Raw genomic sequence first — 6,176 nt, 5'->3', positions numbered from 1 at the left:
CATTAAGTGGTCATGCAGCTTTGGGCCCACCAATCCAATGAGGAATCGTGGCAATAGTCATTCATCGCTCATCCTCTCATGTGGTTTGTAGCGGGAATTGATGTGTTTCATCCTAGTGATGTAGTCTCGGAGGGATTCCTTATCATTCTATTTCACCTCATATAACTAATTAATCGGGCTCCACTTATGACCATTGGGGACAAACCCTACAATGAAGGCTTTTCATAATGTCTCCTAGTTGACTTTCTCCTCTGGGCTAAGGGCCCTATACCATTGGCTTGCCTTGCCATCTAGGCTGAGACTGAATGCATTAAACATTTCCAGGTCTCCTGGAGCACCTAATGCTTCGCATATTTGCTCGAATTGGTCCACGTAGGAGACTGGATCTCCTTCCCCAAGAAATTTAGTTATCAATTTAGAGATGGCTATGGGTCTAGAGCGATTGGTGATCCCTGCATGGAATACGGGTGCAGTTGGGGGTGGGGCGACCCCACAAACCCAAAAGAATTGATAGCAATATTAGAGGTATGCTACATTAGAGTAATCTCTGTCATATGATGCAAGGTTGTAGAAGATTGCATAGTCGGTGTGGATAGAAACGGCTAAAAATATGGGGCTGAACGTGCAAGTATAATACTCTGCTATGCTAAAAAAAAGGCCGAAAAACTGGCAAGGTATGGCAACCTGTCAAACCTATATGCTCAACTGTCATGAGATGAAGGTGATCTGATGTGTGCATGGGATGTAGCATCTATCATAAACGCAAGGTGAAGTTGACATAATAGAGGCCTAGAAGCCTAAAACATGACTGAGAAAACATAATATATACCTGATGCATATGAGGTGCCGACTGTTGCTCTCGGGATATATCTATAGTCCTGGATTCAACCACTAATCTGCATCAAGTACTATAGTCTTGGATCCAATAGTCCTGGATCCAACCATGAATTTGTATCAAGTAAGGATTGTATATAATAGCCATAAGTGTATGTTGAAACACTGAGGTTCCCCATATTGAGCTATGGCTGAACTTGATGATGTCCACTGCATTGGGGCAGGACTACAATGATGCATAAATATCCTCATGCTAAGGAATGCTCTGTTGACCGCAGGTGGTGATGATAACTAGATCCAAGGGTGGTGTAATGCGGCATGATTGAGCCAATGCTGTAATGCTTTGAAGATTGATCTACTGATCTAAATTGCTGATGGAAACTATGTCCAAGGTATGCCCCATGTCAGAGGTGAAAGCATCAGTGATGGATGCTCAAATGGAATCACCTAAGGAGTTGAATGCACTATGGCATGTATCTTTGCATGCTGCTAGAGATGTGAATGCCTCATACTGAGGAATTATGTGCTATGAATCTGCATGATCACTGCTGCTAAACTCTTGATATATATCTACATCATCTGGTGTGATAGTAAATGGAGTCAAATCCATGCATGAATGTGATGATTGTACATCACTAGAATCAGGTTGTGCTGATGTCAATGGAAGTGCCTTATGCTAAGGCCTTACCATCAAATATGCATCATGTTGAGGGCTTACTACTAAATGTGCATGATCAAAAAGTGTGGGCTGATCCATGCTAATGTGTGGTACATCTGCACCTGATCTCTCAAGACTAATGAGGCTTGAGCACTATCATAAATTGGTACATACCCTGTGGCAATGAATGATCGAAGTAGGTTCTCTTTCCACTCACGGATCTCATTCGGAGTCATGACTAGTGTATCATCAACTGCATGATGTGAATAACTCCATGTTGGAGGTGGTCTAGTGCTATGTGCTAGAGGCTTACCCATGTACCAGCGAGAGTGTCTACCCATGAGAACTCTATGTGAGAGCAACCAACTAGGGTCTTATGCTCAAGGTTTGTTAGGGGCTTATGCTAAATGATCAAACCCAAGTCATGTGAGTATATATCAAAGATCAAGCCTGTAATGAAATGATGATAATTGTGTATCGGGAGTAGCCAAGAGGTTGTACAAGTCTTATGTACGTGCGTAAGAACCAATGCCAAAAAGAGTCAATAAATATGATTGCACATGGGTGGCATATGTGTGTGCCACATGAATGCAACAATCCTACATTCAAGGAAGATCACTCTGCCAAGTGTCACAAATCCTTGATGTGAAGAAGTGCCAAACTGCCAAATATATTGAACTGGAGTCAGATGTATCATTGTGTACACCAATGATAGATCTAAAGGGACTGATGCTAGTGGGAACTAATCAGGTAATATGGCAATAGCTTACTTGGTTTAGAGGAGTTTAATCTCCTCTATGGCTATGCTAGTCTACAGCTAGACTACACATCAAAGCTCAAAATGCAACAAGTGAATTTTGTATTGATTCATTTTATGTATCGGGGACGTTCAATGGATCAGGAGGTGGTTTCCATGATGAGATTCAATTCTATTGACCTATGCATAAGTCAAAGTCTAGATTTGAGCTACTCATCACGTAGAGCACAATCTGCCAAACATTTTGTTTTTGGATCACGTCAAAATTCCACCGGATCAAAAGTTATGGGCATTTGAAATTTGTGCCAACTTTGTCCGAGGGAGGGTCCAAATTGATGAGGTGGAACTGTGGGTCACATGCAAGTTACAATAGTGTGCTTGTGTGGCATTGTGTGCTTAGGTAGCATTGTTGGTTATGCAAGCTAACATGCATGCTGACTGGGCAGTTAGGGATGATGTGGCAAGTGAGTAGGCCACAAATGATGTGGCTCTTGGCGATGATGTGATTTGACACATGGCAAGTGATGTGGCCTATGATGACATGGTAGAAATGACATGGACAAATGATGTGACACTATGGCCTATTAGGCTGACATGGCAGAACATGATGTGGCTACCTTCATGGCACGGATGATTTGGCATTGTGGCTGGTGCTAATGTGGACTAGTTAGGTGATGTGGCACCTTTAGATGGGGCAGTGATGACATGAAAGTTGAAGGGTAAAGTTGCCATGTGGCAACTACTAGACCAACCTTGGTGATAATAAGATGGTGCTGCAAAATCTTCATGACGCTGAGAGAATCTAAAAGAGTGTCTTGTTACATCGCCTCTCTCGTGGTCACTACTGTCTGCTCATTTGAGATTTGCTTAATTTGAGCCACTCCTTAAGCTTGCGTTGAGCCACTGTGAGCATCAACATGAGTCATTGAGGGTGCTCGTTGAAGTCAATGCTAGTCCATTGAGCCTAACTGCTTGGTTGCATGCTTTGGATCTACATCGCTCGAGGCAAGCCGTGTCACTTTGTTGGCAGCGATTCATTTGCAAGTGGTAGTCATTGTTGTTGCCACCATTAACGCACAAAGAGATTGATGGTGGATCTATTGTAGCTCGATGGCCTTTGACTCATAAGAGACATTGAGTCGCTATCACACGTCATTTGGCTGGGTGGTTGGAGGTGCAGTTTAGGTTGCAACGCCCATTGATTGGCTTATTGATGAAGTTTGGGAGGAGTTTGGGTGGAGGTGTGCCGGTCATTAGAATTACTTCATGGATGTTGGCATTGAAGGGTAGGTCATTGCAGCTGCATTGGCTAGAGGTGCTCGACTGTTAAAGCATCATCATAGTTGATGAGCCGAGCATTGCTAGGCCATTGCTATAGCTCAGTTTGTTGGAGTCCTTGCAAGTATTGTGTGCATTTGGGTTGCCATAAGTTGAAGCACATTGATATGAGCTATGTGAGACAATCTTGGAAGCCCATTTGGTCTTAGCTATGTCAGGCTTTGCTTGTTGATGGTCGGCTATAGTAGGAGCTGCAAGTGTAGTGCCGATGCTGTCTTGAATTAGAGTTGTGTTGTATATAAGGTGGTTGACTGAAGGGCCATAGAGAGTCAAACCTTGCAGTTGACTACTTGTTACTTAAGTCGCCCATAGATGTAGTTTTTGTTGGGCTTAGGAGCTTTTGCTGCTGTGAGATGGTTGATAAAGCAGTCGTTCAACATAGAAGCCTAGCACCTTGGCTATGGCGAAGAAGCTTGCCATGTAGAGGCCGAGTAGATGGTTGAAGGGAAGACTGAATTTGCCCTTACCTTTGAAGCCTTGTGTTGAAATGGAGTAGAAATGTTTTGTGCTAGAAATGGAGCAGATCTTGTGCTAGAAATGGAGCAGATCTGCTTTGTTTGCTTAAAGTGGCGCAGCTTGTCTTGGAAGCTATTGAAAAAGCTCACAAGTGGTTCTTAGAGGAAGATGAGCGAAGCAATACTCTCACAAGTGGTTCTTAGAGGAAGATGAGAGAAGCAATACTCTCACAAAGAATCATACAAAACTTTGAGAATAAACCTTACACACAACACTCAAGCTCACTAAATCCTTCTAAAGAAATAGAAAGTAGGATGTGCACTAAAATGAGCATAACTCTCTCTCCATAGCTCAGAATGACAAGATTTCTTATGCAAATCAAAGAGAGGAAACAACTCTAAACAAAGAGCTAGAGAAGTCACGAAGATGACTCAAGGAGAGGGCTTGTACCTTATCTACAGCAAGGGCTTAACACCCTCTCAATGGAAATGAACCTCACAGATCTCTTGCTCAGAGATGGAGGATGCCTCGCACGGAGAGGGCTTGATGCCTTGACAAGAAGCAATGGCTTGGGAGCACCTGGTGCTTTGATACCATGATAAAGTGGGGAGTGAATAAGAGAGAGAGAGAGGAGTGCACGTGATATAGCTACATGTACACTCTATTGTATTGAACATAATCATGAATATATAGATGAGAACCCCTTAGGGTTAGGAATATGTTTTGCCCCTAATGCCCTTAAGGTATGGTGCAATTTACACCATCCTTAACAAGAGAGAGATAGGCAAGGGGAGACAAGAAGAAAGAGAGAAAGAGATAAGGAAAAGACTTAAGGGATAAAAAGAGAAGGAGAGTAAGAGAAAAAAGGAGAAAAGGGGAGAGAAAGAGACAAGGAGAAAAGAATTGGGATAAGTGAGAAAAGGAGGAGAGAAAAAGAGAGAATAGGGGAGAGAAAGAGGAGCAAAAAGGAGGGGAGAAAGAAAAGAGGGGTAGAAGGAAGGGGGGAAAATTCAACATAAAACAAGAGAACTACAAAGGAAAAAAGGGAAAGGAGAGGCAAGAGAATAGAGGGGAGAGACGAAAGGAAGCTAGAGGAAACAAATTCTACACAAAACAAGAAAATGGACACTTACTTGTTGTCTTTGGAGTGGACAAGTCTACGCTTGCCCAAGTTTCTACCTGTGCACCTCTTGTCTTGAAAGTGGAAAGAATGAGGATGGGCTGGTTGAGAAAGGTGCGGGATGGATGGAGGAGGGTAGGCTAGAGGTGCTAGCTTACCCAAAGGAGGAGATAAAAATAACAAATGGCATGGCATCACGATGTGTAAGTTACCACTAAAATATCTATAAGCATGAAAAATGAATTTTTAGCAGTAAAAAAGCATCATTTTTTTTTATAAAGTTGTTTCATATGTTACCTCGAGGATTTATTGACACTTTACCCAGCATCAAATTTTTTTTAAAAGTTGTTCCCAAATGTTACCTCAAGGATTTTATTGACACTTTACCTATAGGTAAATTGATCCTTATATCAACAATTCTATTGACTCTTATATCACTTTATAGTGATGTTTGTACAAATGCTTAGTTTGTAGGTATTTATAAATTACTTCAAAATGTACATGTTAATAAGAGTGAAAGTTCTCTCCAAGTATGAGTTTGCATCAAAATTTATTAGCCTTCTTACATGCAAAGTTTCATCATGACTAAACCTCATTAATTCATCATAAACACATATCCTATATAAATGCAGTGCTTAGTATGTTATATGACATGATTACTAAAGGATTTTGAATAGCTAAATGAATTCCAATGGTGTGGAACATTGTACATGCCATTTGTGTGTGGCATTTATTTATGGTAAAAAGTGACCATTTGGACCTTTTAATACTAACCTTATGGAAAAGTGGTAGGTTTAAAGTGATCAATGCTCCATGCCATAGAATAACAAGTTTTAAGGTTGTAAATAGTCTTTGATATGACCTCATCCAAAACTAATGAAATAATTAGTCGCAACTTAATATATATTATTATTTATAATATTGGCCCATGGACTTTATTTTTTACAATATTGGCCCATAGAATTTATCAACACCATTTGATACTTTGCTAAATCCAAATTATCTTCAACATC

Source organism: Dipteris shenzhenensis, chromosome 14 (assembly GCF_047967505.1).
Source record: "Dipteris shenzhenensis isolate YYH24624 ecotype China chromosome 14, Dip_SZ_1.0, whole genome shotgun sequence".
Classification (NCBI taxonomy): Eukaryota; Viridiplantae; Streptophyta; class Polypodiopsida; order Gleicheniales; family Dipteridaceae; genus Dipteris; species Dipteris shenzhenensis.
Note: the sequence above shows the minus strand (reverse complement) of the source record.